The sequence below is a fragment of the Notamacropus eugenii genome, chromosome 3 (assembly GCF_028372415.1).
Source record: "Notamacropus eugenii isolate mMacEug1 chromosome 3, mMacEug1.pri_v2, whole genome shotgun sequence".
NCBI classification, from domain to species: Eukaryota; Metazoa; Chordata; class Mammalia; order Diprotodontia; family Macropodidae; genus Notamacropus; species Notamacropus eugenii.
This window is the reverse complement of record NC_092874.1, coordinates 98,607,102-98,630,388: the sequence shown is the minus strand read 5'-3', so window position 1 is coordinate 98,630,388 and position 23,287 is coordinate 98,607,102. Positions and strand designations below refer to the sequence as shown.

The window sequence follows — 23,287 nt, the reverse complement described above, 5'->3', positions numbered from 1 at the left end:
GATTCTTTGTGGCACTGTTTAGGGTTTTCTTGGCATTTCCTTCTCCAGCTCTTTTTACAGATGAGGAAACTGAAGCAAACAGAGTTAAGTGACTCGGTCAGGGTCATACAGCTACCAAGTGCATGAAGTCAAGTTTGATCTCAGAAAGATGGGTCTTCCTGACTCTGGGCTCAGTGTTCTATCCACTGGGGCACCTACCTGCCCCGAGTGAACTGTGAGATCTTTTCTAACCTTCTATGATTTTGCTGAGGGAATACCCACACCAATGGCATCGCAGATTTATCAAAGGGTTGAAGTGAACTTCCATTTCCCATCCTGGAGAGAATTTTAAAAGAAAAAGATTCTGGATTCAATTTATGAAGTAGGAAAAAGGAGAATCCATGGAAATATCATTGTGATCTTGTTGCTACAAAGAAATATGATATGCATGAAGTTCCCCCTACTCCTAAAAAAGGTGTACAAGTCAATTGTGACATTTTACAGGGGGCTCTTGTTTTCCCAGATGAGAAGCTTATCCACTATCCTGATCTCTCTGGCCTCATCCAGGGATAAAGCCAAGGGCATGGAGGGGTGCTGCTAGGAATTTTCTGAAGTAGACTATTTCATTGAAAAGCCAGAGGATAGATCATAGGAAGGACACCTATGTTCTCAAGCACGTAAATATAAAATTTCATAACTTCAAAAATATAAATTTTTCATAACATAAGATCATAGATTTTTTTTTTTAAAGTTGTACTGGCCATTTTATTTTCCTCTGAAAGGGTTAAGGACTAGCACCCATCAGTCTGAAGCAAAAGAAGGGAAGGGGGGATATTCTAATCTTTTCATGCCTTATAAGTAGTTCAAGTGTTAGTTGATGGAGGTCTGGGCCTGGAGTCAGGAAGACCTGAGTTCAAATCTAGCCTCAGAAGCTAACTGTACCAAGTCACTTAATCTTGCCTCAGTTTTCTCATTTGTAAAAATGAGGATAGGAGCACCTATCTCACTGGGTTGTTGTAAGGATCATGAAATGATAATGATTTTTTAAAGTATTCATCATAGCGCCCAACACATAATAAGAGCTATGTAAATGCTTATCCCCTCCCCATTTACTGAAAATATTTTTCCATGTCTGTTTATTTTCTTTTAATTTCAGAAATAAGTCTTTTTGTTGTAAAAAGTTGCTTAATCATCATCAAACCCATCAATTTTGTCTGCAGTGATTGCCTCTAGTAAAATGTCCTTCCCTTTTCTTCAGAAATATACATCATTCTATTTTTTTCTAATTTTGTGATCCTTTAAAATACTTTTCAAAATGCTTTAGATTGCTGAGGTGGTTAAAGTGAGCAGTTAAAGTAAAAATCCAGTGCCACTAATTGTTACATATCTATCCAGTTTTCCCAGATATTTGTTGAATTGTGATTTCATTCCCTGCTGGGGGGGGGGGGGTGTTTCTTTTCTTTTAAGTATAGGTTTATTAAGCACTAATCTTATACACACTTTGTATTCTATTTCTTCTTTCTCATCTTTTTCCAGTGATCTTTTTTCTCTATTTTTCTACTACCAAAGTAATAATTATGGCTTGATTGTATATTTTGAACATTTGTAGAGCTCATTCTCCTGCAGCAGTTCTATCATAGTTTTCTTCATGTTCTTGTCTGTTTTTATATCCATTTTGTTAGATCTTGATCAAATTGAATGCAATTACCTATTAGCATATTTTTTGTCATTACATTTAAAATATAAGTTAGTTTAGGCAGTATTGACTTGAGCATAATTTTTAATAAAACTATAACATAAAATTAAAGAAAAGAAATTTGAGAAAAGTCACTAAATGATATTAGAAATCTTGACAAAATAATACAATTTTCCCAAATAACACGATTGCCTACTAATATCTCCAGCATAGTAAAAGGGTGTATTCTAACAACATGCCCATGGAACACAAGCTCTTCTGGATCATATAACAAACTTGGAAGTGTTTGATCCAGCATTACATCATCTCTGTCATGAGAGGGCAGGCCAGAGGGGCCCATCACCATAATCAAAACCACTCATTTGCTGTAAAGGAATTGTAACCCTGAAGAGTGAAGGAAGCCTGTTCCCAGGTAAAACCATGAATCTTGAAGTGTTGAGATTATTTAATTGTAGTTTCATTTATCAAATCTATGAACTAAACAAAAGAAGTGGAAGGAGAAGAAAAAAAGCATGGGATATGAAATAATTGTTTTATTAGTTGATAAAGGACTGAATAGCTAGAGTTATAAGACATTTGACCCAATTTTTCAGCAAATGATGCTTGGTGTACATGAATATTATGGTCTACAAGCATATGAATGCTACTTATTTTTTTCAATCTACATTTGAATGTGAAGAAGTTCCTTAAAAGTCAGGAGTATTTCCTCTAAGTTTTAAATATTTCAGTCCTTCCAAGTATCCATGATTCCCACCATTGTTGTAGGTCACAACCCATCTATACCTTCTCATCCAATGTAGTTCTTGTCTATGTTCCTCTATAGATGCTCCATAGAGGACCTACTCTCAATATACTGGAGGCCTTTCTCTAGATTTTCTTACATTTTGGGTGCCAGTATTGTCCATCTGTTTTCTCTCACTCTTACTATATAATAGGCTCACCTTCTTTTCTTATTATACCTTTCTTGAGTTATATCCTTTGCACTATTTCTTGTATGTAGGCCATCAATAAAAATATACTACAGCCCACTGATGTCCACTATGTATGTATGTCTCCATTGCCCTTTGGGTCATGAACAGTTTAAGTATTCAGAGACTGGGGTGTTTTAAGATTTGCAGTCATATAGTATTTGTGTAACCATAGAACATTTGTATTGAGAAGATGTGTTTCAAGCCAAGGAACAGCACGGGATCATTAACAGTGTTACACAATTTTCCAATTGCTCTTTTCCTCCCATTTAATTCTGGGATGAATTAATTGTCTATCCATAGTACCTGCTTTAGATAGATAATAACTCAATAGAATCATCTACCAACTACGTATCACAGTAGAGGCAATAGATACTTTTCATGCATTTTGTTTTTCCTATATGAATTATTAAGTTCTTTTTTGAACAATCACAGATCCGATTAAGGAGAACCCACAGTGTCTTGGGGATTAGTACAGTCAGGCACTACTGAGTGCCTGAAAACAGGAATACCTTGAGAATCTCCCCAACATGAGGGAATCTTCTTCCACTTGAGTTGGACATAGTAGGCATTCTCCTTGACAGTGACAAAATCCTCTGATGAACCTACATTATCTTGTCATGTGCCTCACTTGGCATAAACCATCAGACGATCATTGAACCGTTATCTTTGTTTTATTCATCAATGAATATTATATGATCTTAGTATATGTATGAATCTCCTTGTTGGAAGGTAACATTTAAAACTTCATTTTAATCTACCAAGCCATTTTTTAGAATAAATAATAAACACAATAGGATCTTGTCTTCTCTATACCATTCAATTAGGATATGGAAAATATAGCCTGCCCCAGAAAATGGTTTTAGTAAGTCCTCTTGTTCCTTTGTCCAATTTTCATCAGAAATACCTTCAATACCATGTTCATAAAGGTCTTATAAAGAACGTCTTATAATCTCTTTAATTGTTAGAACAGTACTTCCCAGATAAGTGCCAAAGTGCACAGCGATTAAGCTAGAATCTTAGTCAAAGAAACTTTCCTCATCTTTCTCTTCCAACAAAATAAACTTGAATGAAAAGGACTCAAGGAACATGATGATTTTTCTGGAAATTCCATTTCATGAAATGGAAAAGTGATATACAGCTGGAAAAAAACAAGTTTTGGGGAGAGGGGAAGAGTTTCACCCGGATATATATATGTGTGTATGTGCATGTGTATGTACATATATAGGCATTCTAAGACTATCATAGGCCAGCAAGGCAAGCCTGGCCAAATTCTCAAACTTATTTTTAAAGGAAAGACCCATAAGTCTGTGGTATTAAAGACCATTATTAACTTCATCAAGAAAAAGAAGACATGTAAAGCTAAGTTTTGTTTCTTTTACCCACAGAATTACTGAGTTAGCAGATCATAGGATAGCCAGAGACGCAGTATACATCAGATTCTGATTAATGAGAAAAATGAAACCTCAGAAGTCAAATTATTATTCAAATTATTATTAGTCAGATTATTAAAATTAGCACTGCATATTTCCATTGGGCTGAAACAAATCACTATATTTTATATCATTAAAACTACAAATTGTGATTTCCAATACATGCAGCCACTTCAGGGGATTCATTATTTACTGCTACATCTTTATCCTTTGTACCCTCACTGTCTGTCTAGCACAATGCCTGGCACATAGGTGTGAAATAAATACTTATTGAATTTAGATAGACCACATTTTTAGTCCCCCTACAGGAGATATATCTGTGAAATTAATTGAATCTTGGATTTTTAAAAAATATATAGCAGGATCCAAATATAATTCTTCTACTAACAATGGCAGTGCTCCTCACAAAAAAAGGTTAAGAGCAACATTTGGCTATTTGAATCATTCAGAGCTGGGACCATGCATTTGTACACCCCAGGCAAAATCTGAAAATTGTTTCCCATGAGTGTTACTGTCCCCCAAGGGTTTTAAGCCTTCCCTATAACACACATAATTTGATATGTCATAAAATGAATGCCTCCATGCCATGGGGAGCACAAGTTTTCTGGCATTAAAAACATTTTTACTTGTTAAAAGTCTTATTAGAAAGCATCCCAGAGAAAGGGATAAAATATACAAGATGACAAAGGAAACCAGTAATAGCAAAATGTACTTGTGAAAATATTTTTAAAACAAGTTCAGGTTAAGGACTTCTGATCTCATCCAACTCTTTCATTTGACCCAGGAGGGGAAAAGATGACTAGAGAGTTTAAAGGTAGTAACAGAGCTGGGTTTCAAACCCAGGTTCTTTGTCCCCAAATCTAAGGCCCTGCCCACTTCACTCTACCACCTCCTCTCTATTATAATGGCATCCTCTTCTGGTCTCCACTGTGGATCTGTCTTGAGAAGCAATTGGTCTTATTGGCTAACCATTGCCAGAAGGAGCCACCCAGCATCAAGTATACAGAAAGGAAAACCCTGGCATGTGACAAGATCTCACAACCATTTAAATGGACCACTCTGCATAAGCCAATCAAATAGATCTATTCATTTAGCTGTTTCTGGGCACATTTTGTAGTTCACTCATCCTGGCAAGCCCAGAAGGAAACAGTCTTCATAATTACACATTCCACAGGAGTCTTATTGAGGTTGATATTTTCAGAACAAGTCAGAAGGTGACATCTGCCCTACAAATCTCTTCCATGTTATAACAAAGGATTTAAAGTTGGAAGAGACCTTATGGAATATCCAATCCAAACATGTTGTTCTACAAAGAGGAGAGTGAAATAAAGGAAGGGAAAGTAATTTTCCCAGAGCCATAAGTTTATAAGTACCAGCACTGGGACAACACCACAACTCAGCTTATGACACTAGATACAATCTCCCTTCAACTCCATCATGGCCTCTTGCTGTGGTGCAGAAGTTAGGAGTCTATACCAGAATGGGGCTTTACCCTAGAATGCCATCTTCTGTAAGGCACACATTTTTTTCCTGGGTATGGAGGGATACATTTCCTTCCCATGGTGGTCTGAAGACCTTGTGTTCCTCAGCCCTTGCTGAGTAGTACAGCCATGCTCCTTCATCCAGTTACCAGGCCATTACCCTCAGGATCCACTGCCATGGCATCCCTCCCTTGGGCTGCCTTCTCTACTAGGCATCTAGGTAGACAAGGAATAAAACTCTGGACTAGTCAGGAAGATCTCTGTTCAAACCCAGCCCCAGACATTTATTAGCTGTGCAGTCGTGGGTCTGTCATTTAAACTCTCTCTCTTTCATTTTCCTGAACTGTAAAATAGAGATAATAATAGCATTTGCTTCCCAGGATGTTGTGAAGAAAAAGTGAGATAGTATTTGTAAAATGCTTTGCAAACCTAAAATTGCTATAGAAATGCTACTGTTATCATGATCATTATCACCTAGCAAATGTGCTCAGATTTGGACAATGACTTTGTACCATTGGTGTTCCCAATCCCACTCCCCATTTTTGTCTCCAGGTAAAAGAATTCCTAGAAATGTCTATTTCCATCAAGAATTTGTCCAAGTTGATCCAAAGTTCTTTTATGAGAAATAAATACCAGTTTGGGTCACGGGTCTCCTTCTTGCCCATATTTGAGGGAGATGAGGGTGAACTTGATGTCTGGAAAGCAATACAAGTCTGATTTATAACACGGGGGCAATTTTCCCACATCCCACAGCCACACGGGGCTCTCCCTATAACCATCAGCATATGCTGTCTGTGTGTACTAAGGACCCTTGCCAAAGAATTCATTCAAGGAGTGACTATAACTTAGAACCTACCTAAGTATTTAGAACAGCTGATGTTTAGGACAGACAGTGTAACAGGAAGGTTCATTATCCATTCCTCTAGGTTTGCCAAGTAGTAGCTCTGGATGAAGTTAGATGATCAGAAATCCAAGTATCTGGGCCACATTTTCTCAGCCCCTTCAGGAATACCTTCAATGCCTTCAGATTTAATGTCAATCGATTGACTTAATGTTTTGGGATCTCTTTACAGCTTTGTTTGATGACACTCTTCTCTACATTACTCAATATCCTTTATGCAAAAGCCAATGTGAATAAATTCCTGCTTCTTTTAAGTTCTGGGAAAGAAAATTTGTCTTTTGCAGGAAATTGCCTATGTTCCCCAATGTCAGAAGATAAAAAATGTGTAACTCAAAGAGTTTCTCCATTTTGCTTTAGCTGTTAATTTAATTCAAGAAACTTTTAATCACCTACGAATTTCAGAGTCCAGTGCTAAGCCCAGAGGAAACAAAGCTCTACCTAGCCCAGGGTGAATTGGGCTTTGTTTCAGAGTGCCAAGATGTGGAGCAGTGTTGCATTTCCTCCCTGGGAGGAGTTATTCTCTGTGCCTCTCTTTGTGACCTCCTGTTGGTCTATTCCACCATGAAACAAATCTTTCCCCAAGCAACCATCCCAGGGTCTCATCACAGTAATGCCCCACTCCTGTGGTCCACTTCCCACCCAACCCCCACAGGGTGAAGTGGTGACCCATCCCCCTCCAAGTATGACTACACTTAGGGTCAGCCTCTCCTCTGCTACCTCCTCTCCCTACCTGAGTTTTTTTCCTAAACGGAAAAAAAGTCATAGTAACCAACATTTTTGTTAACATAAGACTATAGATTTAGAGTTGTAAGGGACTTTAGAGGCCATCTAGCTCAGTATTCTCATTTCACAACTGAGAAAACTGAGGTAAAGCAGTGAAATAACTTGCCTAAGGTCTTGCAGTAGCAAGTAGCAAAGTGGAGATTTAAACCAGGTCTTCTAACTTTAAATCCCACTCTTTCCAGTCTACCATGCTGCCTCTTACAATGAAGCTACAAAAATATTTCACCGGATTGGATGCAATAAGATGAGATTTAATATAAATAAATTTAGATTAGTAGATGCTACATTAAATTCTACATTTATGAGTGGAAAATCAATACTACAAGCACAAGGTGAGAATGGGCATGACAAAATAGTTCAAACAAAAGTAAATTGGGGAGTTTTACTGGACTGCACACTCAGTATGAGGCAAGAATACATGATGGCCAAAAGAGCCAATGTGATTTTAAGCTATATTAAGACAGGTATAGTGTTCAGGATAATGAAAGGCATAATCCTGCTATACTCTTTCCTTTCAGAATTAATTTGGAGTAATATATTCAGTTGTTTTTGAGTCATGTTCTCTTTGTGATTGCTTTTGGTGTTTTCTTGGCAAAGATTTTGGAGGGGTTTGCTGTTTCTTTCTACAGCTCATTTTACAGATGAGGAAACTGAGGAAAGCAGAATTAAGTGACTTGCCCAGAGTCAGTCACACAGCTTGTAAGTATGTGAGTCTGGATTTGAATTCAGGTCTTTCTGACTCCAGGCATAGTGCTGTATCTACTCTGCCATCTAGCTGTCCTATTATATTCAGTACCAAGCATTATACACGTAAGAGTATGTGTGTTTTGCCCATATAGGTTACGGGTGTCCGCATAGGTCTGTCTCAATGTGGCTTGCCAAGGAGTCAAGTCCTCTCTAGTATATCCTCCCAAGACTCTCACCAAGGAAAATTGATTCCTGCAAGGAAGGGAAGAAGGAGATTGATGCCAGAGGCTGGTCACTCTGCTCTCTTCAGAGCTAAAATTACATGTATCTGCTCCCTTAAATATTGTTAGTTTAAGGGAAACAATTTTTTGGTTCAAGCTGTAATCTTGAATGCTTTTCTTTAATTAGAAAGGAGTATCCCAAACTATTTATTCAAGGCTTGACTCTTCTCATCAAATGCCAGCTTCACACATGGCAAAGAGCAAATAAACCCATTTATCCCAGAACAGAAATAAGAAAGTATACAGATGACAACATACTAGACAATACAGAGTATAAAAGCTCTCCCATTGGGAGAAAGATAACTCACCTCAGGCAAGAGAAAAAGTGTTTTAGATCTCAGGCAAGGGGAAATTCCCCAAAGTCTGTAACGTAGTAAGCTGGCAATAAGGACAAGACCAGAGTTTCCAGTTCCTCTACATGCAGCTTGTTCCAAGTCTTTCATTTCCTTCAGTGACCTAAAGAGAGTCTAGAAGCTTTTCTTTTGAAGCTGGAATCCGGAAGACCAGACACTTCTTTTCTGTCAAGCTCCACCAGCTCCGTGAGGTCATGCAGGCAAGGAGCCTTAGTCTTTAATCCATGGGTCACCTACATTAAGAATAACGTTATTTAAGCTGGAGATAGTCAAAGGAGAAACATAATGTCTAGTTGAAGGAAACTGATAATACTTAGCCAAGTAAAGTCTTAGGGGGACATCATAGGGATCTATAATTATTTGAAACATTATGTAGAAGAATAGATTAGATTTCTTCTGTTTTCACCCAGAGGAAACAACTAGGGGCAATGATTAAAAGTTGCAGAGATGGATTTTTGCCTTGATGTAAGGAGGAATTTCTTGTTAGAACTATCTTAAAGTGAAAAAGGTCACATAGAGAGAGAGATTTTCCTCACTAGAGGTCTTCAAGAAAAGGATGAGTGACTTCTAGCCTTTGGGAATGTTTTAGGATGCTTGAGTTGACCTGGGTTATCAGATTCTGTGATCCTACACATCCTTCTGGAACCATTTTGAATTTTCTCTTTCACAAAATCTTCCCTGCTCTTCTGAGTTGAAAGTGATCTTGCCTTCTTATGTACTCTGATATCACTCAGTTTGTACCTCTTGGGTCTTTCTTAAGGTGGTTAATTTTTCATCCATAGAAACTCATGAAAACTGGCTAATAAGGTACAAAAGGGTTTTGACCTACTATGGTGAAGGATGGGAACAAGAAAGGGCACAGAGGAGAAGGGAGGGTTTAGACTAAAAACAATCACAGCTCTTTGAAGTGTTATAATTATTTGGACGCGTCTTAGCTCTCCTTCTAGATCAGAGGTTCTTAGCCTGGAGACTGTTAATTTGGTTTTTAAACATATTTTGATGACTACATTTAAATACAATTGGTTTCTTTTGTGCTTTTTTTCTTTTTAACACATTTAAAAACATGATTCTATGAAGATTTCTACAAACTTCCCCACAATGATGATCACAGATCTAGGGTTCAAGGGGACCTTAGAGGTTATCTAGTCCAACCCCCTCATTTCAAACATGAGAAAACTGAGTCCCTGGGAGGTCTTAAGGGTCTTAAGAGTCTCAAGGTCACACAAGTAATAAGATTCTAAGGAATCTTAGAGATCATCCAGTTCAATTCTGAATTTAGAGAAAAGGAAACCAAGGCTCAGAGAGAAGAAATAACTGGGTCAGTATAGGCCAGGGAGGCAGTGGCAGAGCCACGCTCCCGCTGCCACACCCACTCAGCCTCCTAGAAGGCTTGCTTTGTTTTCCTAGAAGCAACTCATGCATTGTGGCATTGCCTTTGTAAACCAAGACATTTTGAAAGGAAATTGTCATTAACTATAAAGTTAAAATTAATTTCAGCATTGGGCCACTAGGTGGCATCTTTCCACAGCCTGACCAACAGCAACATATAAATACTGCAAGAATAAACTAATATCAATGAGAACATAAAAGACAAATTTTTTAAACCAAAACACTAGCACCATATGCTATCAAGAAAGTGTTTATTGAAGTGACTGCTCCCTTAGGGAAAAATATCATTGTTTTTACACTTAGGAACTTTTTAGAGAAAAAAGTCAACTCTGAAATAAATGCAATTTTATGCCTTGAATTCTAAGTTGAATTGGTGATGCCTAATAGCTTCTGTATTTAATATGAAAAGGGGAATAACATGTTCCCTGGGGTTTACCTCCACCTGAGGGGAAAACCTTTTTGGATTGAAGAGGGAAATGGTTATTATTCAGTTTGACAAACATTTATTGATAGTATTTTAGTCATCCTAATATAGTAGAAACTGACATTCTCCCTGATGGGAAAAAATGGCCATTACTTTATGGTCCCCTAGGACGTGGATATGTCTCAGAATTGTATCCCAGCAGCAGTCAGTTGCTGCATAATATCATGCTTATCACACACACACACACACACACACACACACACACACACACACACACATCCCTTCCAAATCACTTTTCCTAGTAAAATCTGATTTCTAATGAAGGAAAAAGAAGTCCTTATCACCCAGCTCCCATGTACAGCTGTGAGCTCTCTGGCACAGTAAGCCCATGAGGACAGATGGCAGGACTAAGCTGGTAGAGAAATGAGGACAGTTTTATAAGCCTGTAGCCCTTAAAATTTGGGAAACTACATATTTCCTAGGGACAGGAACATGTTCTACAGATATCAGATACCATCATAAACCCAAATCCCCGCTTGTGTTCTAAAAGTTCCTTTGTACTAAATTGGTATCTTGGAACTCAGAGTACATTTTCCTTCATAAATAATGTTATGAATGGTGGTTAGGTTTCCAAGCCAACCCACAAAATTTTTCCCATGTCACTAAAATACTCTATGGGAACAGAAAAAAAAGTAGAAAAAATACTTCCATGATACTAGTCATTAAATATAGAAAAACAATAATTTAAAAAAGTATTTGTCACATGCAAATATTTGAGAAAACATAATAATTAGAGAAAGATGAGGAGATAAGAGATTCAGGTGGCATATCTGAAGGGAATTCTGGATACTTGTGAGGCTTTTAGAGATAAATGGAATGGATTCTTCATTAGGGCTAATTTCACTTCAAATTTTCTTTTCTTTTTGGATGCAGATGAGCTGCTCATGTGTTTGAGGGCCAGTTCAATTCAAGCATTAACTGAGCACAAGAAGTGTACTAGATTCTATGAGGGAAAATAAATAAGATAGAGGAGACCTTGCCCTTCAGGGGCTTACACACTAAGAGGGAAGATTGTATATGTATGTGTGTGTGTTCACACACACACATATACACATATGTATATGTGTATAAATATATATGTATACATACATATATACAGACAGAGAGAGAGAGAGAAATGTATGGTTTAGTAGAAGCACAAAGTATAAGAGTGCAGAGGAAAAAATGGATACTAAGTTGAGAGATTTATGGCTGAGTTTCTATTTAGTTTGGTCCTAAAGGATGAGTAGGATTTTCATGATCTTGGCAAAGGCATTCCAAGAAAATAGGATAACGTGAACAAAAGCATAGAGGCTAAAAGGCAAAGAGTATGGTCAAGGAACAATAAGTAGCTCTGTTTAATTAGAAAGTAAAATACAGTTATCCCTTCCACATTGCAGGGGTTAGGAGCTTGACACCCCCAAGAGGTGGAAAATCCACATAAAATTTTTTGGCCCTTCCTTCATACCAGAGAAGAAGTCTGAATTTGTCTTGTATGGAGTGTTTACAGTATCTTATTGTAAAACTTGAGTTAATATTATACAATACTGTACATATGTTGTATGGATTTTTGAATTTTTAAACTTTTTCTGTGTCATCTGCTGGCCTTTGTGTGTCATCTGTGGCTCCCACAGAACTCCCAAAAAATTCCCATTTAATTTCTTATGCCAATCTGTGATGTATCAAAATCTTGATGAGGAAAGTTTCAGTATGGAAGGAATAACTGTAGAAAGAAGAGATAAGTCTGAAAAGGAAAGGTTGAAATTAGGTTATGGAGGACCTTGGATGTTCATTTAAGGAATGAAATTTTTCCTGAGGTCAATGGGCAATCATGGAAGGTTTTTAAGATGAGGAGTCACATAAACAGAGTTATGCTTTAATGAAATGACTCTGATAGGAATGCTTAGGATAGATTGGAGATAGGCTATTGTAATCACTGTGTAGGAAATTATGATGGCCTGAAGTAGAATAACAGTAGGAATGCAAAGGAAAAATAATGGAGAAACGCTGTATAGATCTAATTTGTAAGACTTGGTGACTAATTGCATGGGAAGAGGGTGGAAGCAAAGAGAAGAATAGAAGAGACACATAAGTATGACACAAGGGTAGGGAAAAAAGGTTTTTCCTAAGGCAAGTAGATGAGAGTTTAAAGATACAATTAAAAGAGCAAGTGGGACCAGCAGAACATTGTATGCAGTCGCAGTAATATTGTAATGCTGATAACCAGGAAAGACTTTGCTACTCTGATCAGTACAATGATCCATAACCATTCCAAAGCATTCATGGTGAAAAATGTTATCCATCTTCAAAGACAGAACTGATGAGCTCTGAGTAGAGATTGAAGTATATTTTAAATTTTTTTCTTTATTATTTTTTATTTTTCTTGCTTTTTTTTTAATGTGGCTCATATGGAAATCTGATTTGATTACTTCACATGTCTAGTGGGTATTATATTACTTGCCTTCTCAAAAAGTAGGGAAGGGGCTGGAGATTGTAAACTCCTTGAAAACAGAGACTGCCTTTTACCTCTTTTGTATCCCTAGAGTTTAGCACAGTGCCAGACATTAGTAAATGCTTGATATAAATGTTTATTAAATAGAATTAAAGGAAAGACAAGAATTTGGAATTCAAATTTTGTTTAAAAAATGAATGTTTAAAGAATTGCAAAAAAAAAAAAAAAAGAACTCTATACCGAAAAGAAAAAGAAAAGAAAAAAAGTAGATTGGACATGATATTTCTGTCCATATGAGAAGATTGTCTCAGGTAGAACTACCTAAGCAATGAGAAGTGAGAGCTGCACAAAATGGGGAGAGGGAATTGGGAGGAGCAGAGTGTGCAGGAAACTCCAGAGAAGGAGGAAATAGAGTAGGAATATTGAGTCAGACATGAACACCCACTTGAAGTCATGAAAGCCAGGAGAAGAAAGGTTGGAAGACAAGGGATGGATGTAGTCTTACCCTCAATGTAGGGAGGATGAGGGAAAAGAGGAGGAAGTTCTGAATATTACTTTACATAAATGGTAGATGTTCACGGAATGGATAACTCATGGTTTACCCATAAGCATTTCATAGGTCCTCTGCCTCTGGTGACAGTTCCTAATCAGCATAGGACTGAAAGACAAAGGTCAGCAGCAGTAATAACAGTAAATCTAAACTATCAGTTCTCAAACATTCCCCTAAGGAGTCAGAATATGACACATCCTCCCTCAGATACCACCCCACATAGTTTAGGAACACACACACACACACACACACACACACACACACACACACACACACTCTTCCTGGACCCTTTTTTCCTTTCCCTCTATTCTATTCCTCTTGGTGATTGCAACAGCTCCCATAAATTAAATTATAATGTCCATGCTGATGATTCTTAAATCCACATATCCAGCCCTAAACTCTCCACTGACCTCCAGTCTCACATTCCCAACTGCCTATCATTCATCTTGAATTGGATGTCTCATAAACATCTTATGTACAACATGTTCAAAACTGTGTCCTCATCCCCGTTGGAAGCTAATTATCTTTTCCCTCAATACCTTCTCACCTTCCAAACTTCTCTATTACTGTAGAAGCTACTACCATCCTCCCATTGCCCTAGATGGTCTCACAACCTAGGTGTCTTCCTCAACTCCTCATTCTCTCTCACCCACATATCCAATCTTGTATATTCCTCCTTCTTTCCTCTGACCCTACTACCACCCTTGCCCATCTTGGAATAAGCAGTCAAAGCAATCTTCAGAAAACTCAGAGCTGAGTATGTCATATACATCCCTATCTGTACTATTATCTCTAGGATGGAATACGAATTCCTCTCTTTGGCATTCAAAGCCTTTTGTAACCTGCCTCCCACCTTGCCAGGCTTTTTATACCTTCCACCACACCACATACTCTTTGATCCAGTGACATGAGTCTCCTTGCTGTTGCTTGAGGAAGAAACTCCATCTCCAGATTCTGGGCATTCTTACTGGCTGTCCCCCACACCTGTAATGCTCTTCCTCCTCAGCTTCCCCTCCTACTTTCTTTGGCTTCCTTAAAGTGCCAACTAAAAGCTCACCTTCTCTTGATCCCTCTCCATGCCCTCCCGCTGTTGGTTATTTCCTACTTATCTTGCATACAGCTTGTTCATATATAGTTATGTTGTCTCCCCCATTAAGCTATAAGATTCTTGAGAGCAACGTCTGTCTTTTACCTTTCTTTGTACCTGCAAAACCTGAAGATGCAGTCAGTGCTTAATAAATGTTTGTTGACTGACATGCATAGATATACACATAAGACATGAAAAGATAATTTCCAATGGCTTTATATCATAATTGAAAAAATTAATAACTGGATAAGGGTCTCACATGATCTTATTCAAAAGTTTAAGCTTGGCAATAGTAAATAACTATGTAGGCTGATATAATTGGTTTCCTGGAAGGTTGCATGTGGGAAATGGCACCTCAGCTGAACCTTGAAAGAAGCTATGGGTTCTGAGAGCTTGGGTTTGGGGATTAGTAATTTGGCTGCTATGCAGAGTGTGTGAAGGGGAATAATATTGTTTTGGAAAAATAGGCTTAAGTCAAATTATGAAGGGCTTGAAATGCCAAAGAGACAATATCCTAATGACTATAGGGAACCATTGGAGATTCGTGATCAGGAAAGAGTGATGTCAGATCTCTGTTTTAGGAACATTATTTTGGTAACTAATTGAAGAGGGGAAGAGATGGGATACAGAAAATTAATTAGGAGGCTATTGGTGTCATTGAGGGAAGAGGTAATAAGGCTCTAAAATGAAGTAGCAATTATGGGACTGGATAAAAGTAGTACCATGGAGGAGTGGATAGTGCACTGGACCTGGGTTCGAATCTCACATCAAACACTCATTAGCTATGTGACCCCGAGCTAGTCACTTAATCTCTCAGTGTCTCAGTTTCCTCATCTATAAAATGAAAGAGTTGAACTTGATGGCTTCTAAGGTTCCTTCCCATTATGATTCTATGATCCTAAGAAGATATGGGCACATTTGTAAAAATCAGGGAAGGAACTAGTGAGCTTTCTACATATCACATTCTAGAATTCGTTACTTCTAAAAAGTTCCCTCTGGACACTTTGTTATATGATTTTGTTTTGTTTTTTACTGACTTCACCCATAGAAATAGAGCTTCCTGACTTTGACCAAAACTTTAAAGGTCCAACTTCAGGTTCACAAGAAGCATTTATTAAGTACCTACCATATGCTCAAAATTGAGAAGAAGCTAGTACTAAAAGTAAAAAAGGCACTGTGCTATGTCAGTAAGCACCCCCAACATACACAGGGGGAGCCTGCTACCACAGGTTCTTAGATCTACATTCATAAAAGGAAAGGCCAACTTCTGAGGGGTTAACAATCACTTTAAAAAAACACATGTATCATTCCTTTAACCAAGTTGTGTGTGTGTGTGTGTGTGTGTGTGTGTGTGTATTTCACCTAGTTCAGGGGAGTCAGCATCCTGAACTTCAAAGAAAATATAGAGAAATCAAAGACCAACAGACATGGCTTCCTCTGCCTGACCATCAACAGACAGGTCCAATTGTCTGACGATGGTTACCAGAGAGGGAAGCACCAACATCTTGCTTTTCAAAACCAGGGGGATTCCTTAGCCACTTCCCAGAGGCCTCCTCTGGCCAAACAAAGACTTCCAGTCAGTAAGCCCTGAAGTAAAAACTCACCCTCAGAGTATTTATACCTTTTTTTAGAGCCAGAGGACATCCCAACCCTTGAGAAGCAGTGCCTCATTAATAAAAGGTGTGGGTCTTCCTACAAATTCTCCCTAAGCAAACTCCCTTTAATGGGCAGGATCATTAATGAGTGGGGAAGATCTTTCATCACATTAACAATACAAATAGTTTGATAAAGGCAAGATTCAATCACAGGCACTTGATTATACTAAAACAAAAACAGCAAAGGATCCCACTTTGCCATTATTCCTGCAAAACAATAAGGATGCAAAAACTATAATAATCAGAATATTCCATCATCAAGGACCCTACATTCTACTGGGGAAGGGAAGGAAGAGGATATTGGGAGTTCAAGATATACCTAAGTAAGTAAATACTAAATATATGGAAAATGATTCACAGTACTTTCACAAGGGAGATGGCTCTAACAACTGAGACAGGAAACATTTCTGACATTCTGTGAATCTATTTCCATGTCCTAGCAGCAACCCAAATTAACATTGCTTTGATGATATAGCTACAGTGTGTTCCTTTGAAAAAGACATCTTGTATGACATGTTTTTACAGGTCCCTATCTATTGACCTTTTGTCAATCCCTTAAACAAAGATGTTGTTTTAGCCAAGTGTTTTGATATGGTAACTGTTGAATGTTCATAATACAAAATGACATATTTTTCAGAATGTTGTATTAATGATGTTGGCTTTTTAAAATTTATTTTCAAAGAGCCCTTCCTGTCTGTACAGTAGGAGCACCTGCTTAAATTCTGTGGATTATTTTGAAAGAGAGAGGAAAGGTGGGGCTGAGCCAACAGGGATCTGAAGTATTTAGATTGGGATGACCTACTCAGATGCTCCTTTTTATCTAAACCATTTGGCTCCTGATTTGTGGCTAGGTTTTGAGTGAATCTTCAGGCAGAGGATCCACTTGTTATTGAATATTCTCAGATGCTTGGAAGCTGAAGATCTGCCATATTCCAGCTCTGCACTCAAAAAAAGAACTCCACATTCCAAGTTCTGTGCACCAGAAAAGTAAAGTGCCTTCCTCTGTGAACTACCATATCACATCTTGACTCAGATATGGCATCTCACAGTATACTTGATAGATCTCTTCACATTTGGTCTATGTTCTCTATGTTTCTTGGATTCAGAGACCTGGGAGAGTTGGAGTGGAGGGAGCAATGTCACAAAACCTGGCACAGAATTGAAATTTATAGGGCTGTGAGGATTTAGGGGTGGAAGGGAACTGAGAGTTCATCTAATACAAATCCCTCATGCCACAGGTGTGGAAACTGAGGCAGACTGGCTCTGGAATAGGCATAAGCAGCCAGTAGAATTGTAAGCAACTTTCATTTTAGCAGTGTCTACTTGTTACTTGTTTGTAGCAGTTTTTACCTGCTACTTTTATTAGTAAAAATAGAAGCAGATAAGGTTTGCAAGAATCACAGTAACAAAATTTACAATAAGAGTTTCTGAGCTGGCCTGGTCATTCTCCCTATTCTGTACCTCCTGGGAGGATCTTGATTAGCCATGATCCTTGGTGAAGATAGGAAGAATAGGGGGAAGAGGGAAGGATTCCCACCCTAACTTTTTTGAATCTGCTTCCTGGTTCCCAGTGGTGGAAGTGAGACAGATATTAACATCTCCTTTTGACAGAGAAATAAACAGTTCTGACCTCTGAAAGAAACCCCTCTTATTTGGCCTTCAAGGGATTGAAAGATTTAAGTACAATGTCACAATCTAGCAAGTAGCAGACTCGAGGTACAAATCTAGGTCTATCTATATGATGTACTCTTTCCACTACAATCCACTTACTTTTATTTTTAAGAAGTAAATGATAGGATTCACTAAGATGGGAGGAGCCAAGATGATGGAGTAGAAAGACAGACATATGCTAGCTCCAAACCCACAGCCCATAAATTACCTGTGGAAAAGAACTCCCAACAGGTTCTGGAGCAGCAGAGGCTGTGGAGCAATAGAGTGGAGGAGATTACTGTTCCAGAGAGACCTGGAGAACTGACCCAAGGGGGCCCTCGTGCACTGGACCCAGAGCAGAGTCCAGCCCTGCCTTGGCAGTGCAGCACTGAGAAGAGTGGATCCGGGCAGGCTTTGGGGACAGAGTCTCCAGCAGCCGCGCAGGTCCTTCCACCCACGAGTGATGGAGGTCAGTAAGAGAGTCTTTTTGGGTGGCCGAGAGGGGAGTGGGGTGTCCCCGTAATTCGGGCCCTCTCGGGAGGCAGCAGCGGAGGCAGCAGTGGACAAGGGCTCCCAAAGCAGGCTGGAGCCCAGATCCATTGTTGAAGGTCTCCACATAAACCCCCTGAGGGAACTAAGCCCCGAGTGGGGGCCCTGCCCCAACCTGAGCACCTGAACTTAATCTCACATTGAAGAGCAGCCCCACCCCCGCCCAAAGCCCTGAGGCTGGGGAGCAACATTTGAATCTCAGACCCCAAGCCCTAGCTGGGCGGATCTGGAGGCTAGGTGGGGGTGAAGAGGAAGCTCAGAAGTCAAGTCCCTGGCTGGGAAAATGCCCAGAAAAGGAAAAAAAATAAGACCATAGAAGGTTATTTTCTTGGTGAACAGATATCTCCTCCCTTCCTTTCTGATGATGAAATACAATGCTTACCATCTGGGAAAGACATAGAAATCAAGGCTTCTCTATCCCAGACATCCAAAATAAATATTCAATGGGCTCAGGCCATGGAAGAGCTCAAAAAGGATTTTGAAAATCAAGTTAGAGAGGTGGAGGAAAAACTGGGAAGAGAAATGAGAGAGATGCAAGAAAAGCGTGAAAAGCAGGTCAACACCTTGCTAAAGGAGACTCAAAAAAATGCTGAAGAAAACAACACCCTGAAAAATAGGCTAACTCAATTGGCAAAAGAGGTTCAAAGAGCCAATGAGGAGAAGAATGCTTTCAAAAGCAGAATTAGCCAAATGGAAAAGGAGGTTCAAAAGCTAACTGAAGAAAATAGTTCTTTCAAAATTAGAATGGAACAGATGGAGGCCAATGACTTTATGAGAAACCAAGAAATCACAAAACAAAACCAAAAGAATGAAAAAATGGAAGATCATGTGAAATATCTCATTGGAAAAACAACTGACCTGGAAAATAGATCCAGGAGAGACAGTTTAAAAATTATGGGACTACCTGAAAGCCATGATCAAAAAAAGAGCCTAGACATCATCTTTCATGAAATTATCAAGGAAAACTGCCCTGAGATTCTAGAACCAGAGGGCAAAATAAGTATTCAAGGAATCCACTAATCACCACCTGAAAGAGATCCAAAAAGAGAAACTCTTAGGAACAGTGAATTCCAGAGTTCCCTGGTCAAGGAGAAAATATTTCAAGCAGCTAGAAAGAAACAATTCAAGTATTGTGGGAATACAATCAGGATAACACAAGATCTAGCAGCTTCTACATTAAGGGATCAAAGGGTGTAGAATATGATATTCCAGAAGTCAAAGGAACTAGGACGAAAACCAAGAATCACCTACCCAGCAAAACTGAGTATAATACTTCAGGGGAAAAAAATGGTCTTTCAATGAAATAGAGAACTTTCAGACATTCTTGATGAAATGACCAGAGCTGAAAAGAAAATTTGACTTTCAAACACAAGAATGAAGAGAAGCATGAAAAGGTAAACAGCAAAGAGAAGTCATAAGGGACTTACTAAAGTTGAACTGTTTACATTCCTACATGGAAAGACAATATTTGTAACTCTTGAAACTTTTCAGTATCTGGGTAGTGGGTGGGATTACACACACACACACACACACACACACACACACACACACACACACACACCCCACACACACACACCCCGAGAGAGAGACAGAGAGCACAGAGTGAATTGAATAGGATGGGATCATATCTTTAAAAAATGAAATTAAGGGGTGAGAGAGAAATATATTGGGAGGAGAAAGGGAGAAATGGAATGGGGCAAATTATCTCTCATAAAAGAAGCAGGCAAAAAGACTTTTCAGTGGAGGGAAAAAGAGGGGAGGTGAGAGAAAAACATGAAGTTTACTCTCATCACATTCCACTAAAGGAAGGAATAAAATGCACACTCATTTTGGTATGAAAACCTATCTTACAATACAGGAAAGTGGGGGAGAAGGGGATAGGCAGGGTGGGGGGAATGAGGGAAGGGAGGACAATGGGAGGAGGCAGCAATTTGAAGTCAACACTCTTGGGGAGGGACAGGATCAAAAGAGAGAATAGAAGCAATGGGGGGCAGGATAGGATGGAGGGAAATATAGTTAGTCTTACACAACATGACTGTTATGGAAGTCATTTGCAAAACTACACAGATATGGCCTATATTGAATTGCTTGTCTTCCAAAGGGAATGGGTGGGGAGGGAGGGATGAAGAGAAGTTGGAAGTCAAAGGTTTAGGAACAACTGTTGAGTACTGTTCTTGCTACTAGGAAATAAGAAATACAGGTAATGGGATATAGAAAGTTATCTGGCCCTACAGGACAAAAGAGAAGATGGGGACAAGGGCAGAGAGGGAGGATAGAAGAGAGGGCAGATTGGTGACAGGGGAAATCAGAATGCTCGGTGTTTTGGGGTGGGGGGAGTGGACAAATGGGGAGAAAATTTGGAACCCAAAATTTTGTGAAAATGAATGTTAAAAGTTAAATAAATAAATTTCAAAAAAAAGATAAAGTTGAATTAAACATAAAAAAAAGAAGTAAATGATGTTGTTAACTTGTTTTTCAAACTATTGTGATGATGATTTTTCATGAGAGATGTTACAGTTTTGTAGAGGTTTGGAACTGCTTGTTGACTGATGGGTTCTGGCCTCTTGAGAGGGAGCCATATGAAATTATGGAAGGTCAAGACCCTGGAGGATGACTGGATCATTTAAGATGAGAGCTTTGATGATGAAGTTGGAAATTAGCATTCACCTTCTGTGTTGGAATGGTCTGTCCCAGGATTTGCTTATGACTCCCAAAAAGGGCTTATGAATATCACAAACTATTCTCCTCCTAGCCCCAGCCCCCGCTGAACTCCAGATTAGCCCAGAACACAACTCTGCCTTCTGATGTAAATCCTGAGGATTACCGGGTAGATGAGTATTGGTTTGCTTTAGAGAGTCACTGATTGAACAACCACATTTTCTTTTCAATAGTCAGACATATGTGTGCAGGCTATATGACTTTCTTTTTTCTGATTCATAAAAATGATGTAATATTGCTTATTACTTACATGGACATTATTTTTAACAGTGACATAAAATCAAACCAAAGACTAGGTTAATCAATTTTATTCATAAAAATGCAGTTATAGATACTGCTAGTCATTTATCAATTTTGAAAATATCAGTAAGAATACAAAGTTTAATAAACTGAATTAGACTCAATAACGCTAGGGTTTGCTTGTGCAATTGAGGTACATCTGAATTCTGGGTCTTGGATTACATTAGAGATAGTGGTTGAGTTTTATTTCAGTAGTTTCATGAAAAAGAATGAACTTCATCATACCTAGGGAGCCCAAATATTGCCTGGAGTTCGCCTTCATGTTCACAGATTTCAGGTATTGGGTACTGCTGGCCTACTAGTTCACGTTCCCTAGTCAATTAGGCAAAATTGGGCAGGAGAGGGTTGTTTGTTTTTGCTTTTCTGTTTTTTTCGTAAGTATGGGCTGTACTTCCTTGGGTTAGGAGGGTGGGGGCTGGGCCAAATGGATCACTCTAGCTACCTACAACACCCAGCCCCCAAAGAAGGAACTCCGTTAAAACAACTGTGTTGGACCCTACTTCCCATTGGCTTATCTTGAATTCTCAGCTGGCTTGTCTAGGCTGACCTTCATTTGACCAGGGAATGGGAGGGCAGAGTCAACCATCAAAGGGTAGGATCCCTTCCCCAAAGTCTCAGCTTTCCTCCTGCTCAGATCCCACCAGGTTATCCTCTTCCCAATGGCTGTGGGTTCAGGTATTTTGAGACTCCTGACTTCAGACTAGATTTTACAATCCTTTGATAAGTAGGCAGTCACCAACTACTATTCTTCTGATAAAGTAGAGGGTCAACAAGCCCAGCCCTTGAGTCTCTTGAGTCTGACATCTCTAGCTCTACTGGATCTTTCAGACTGGCCTAGAATTGACCTCTACCCTAAAACTGCACCTCATGAATCTCTGGGCCTTCCCATCTGCTCTGCAGCTGAAGTCTCCTTTATGTGATGTCTCCCTCAATTAGAATTTAAACTCGTTGACAGCCAGGACTATATTGCTTTTCTGTTATAAATCCCAGCTTATTAATGAAGTACTTATGAACTAAGTAGTTAATAAATGTGTTTCCATTCTACTCCATTTCATTTGGGGTATGGGGACATAGGGGGGTTCTTTTTGGACAATCAAATCAGATAATATATAAGAGCTATATCAACATCAGCTATAATTCCTTTATTATGATGAAAACAGAAGAGGCAAGTACAAACAGCCATATTTTCTCTGTTTGGCATCAAAGCTTTAGAAATAGCAAAATCTCCCTTTGTACGCAACTTTCTCAGTTTGGAATTGCTTGCACATATTCTGTATACTCAGCATTTGCTTTGATGGAAACTTATTTTTAGACATCAACAATACAGTGTTACCCTTCTAAAAACACCATAGCACCAAATTTCTGTTTTATTGAGATATGTCTACATTGTAGTAATTATTTGGATATCATATCAAGTTCACTAAAAGTGGATTCTGGTTGTAGCAGGGCCAAGCTTTTACTAGTTCATCTACAGCCCCTTTCCCAGTTCCCCTTCAGACAAAATGCACATATTGGTGACTTAGCTGATAGGGACAAAGAATACCGATCGTGACCACTAAAGAGAGATAAGTTAATTTATCCAGTGTGGTTATTAAATCTATTACCCTGGCCTCGTTATCACCCCTCTCTAGTTGTTATTCACAGTCATGTAAAATGTTACATGAGATACCAGAAAGTCCCAATATTAGACCTGTTAAAATCAATTTGTAGAAAACAGAATTATTCCAAACTAGACTGTCATACTATGTCTCCTTTTAAAGGAGGTCATCTTTGAAACTGTAATGAAAGTATTTTCCATAAATTGAGTTAAGATTATTAGCAGTGTCTCATTATGTAATCCCTTTCTTGATTAATAGGTAACTGGTGGGATCTTGGAGATCTCATCAGCTCCCATGGGTTTAATTATCTCTAT

The 23,287-nt window shown here is 38.7% G+C and overlaps 1 long non-coding RNA gene across 1 annotated transcript in view; it reads right to left on the bottom strand.

Moving 5' to 3' along the window:
* The window catches only part of LOC140533090 (uncharacterized), a 111,330-nt gene extending 102,634 nt beyond the window's left edge, over nt 1–8,696 (bottom strand). The window contains exon 1 of the long non-coding RNA XR_011976794.1: nt 8,518–8,696. This is a non-coding gene — a long non-coding RNA (uncharacterized lncRNA). The remainder of the gene's footprint in view (nt 1–8,517) is intronic.
* Nucleotides 8,697–23,287: the final 14,591 nt, after the last annotated feature.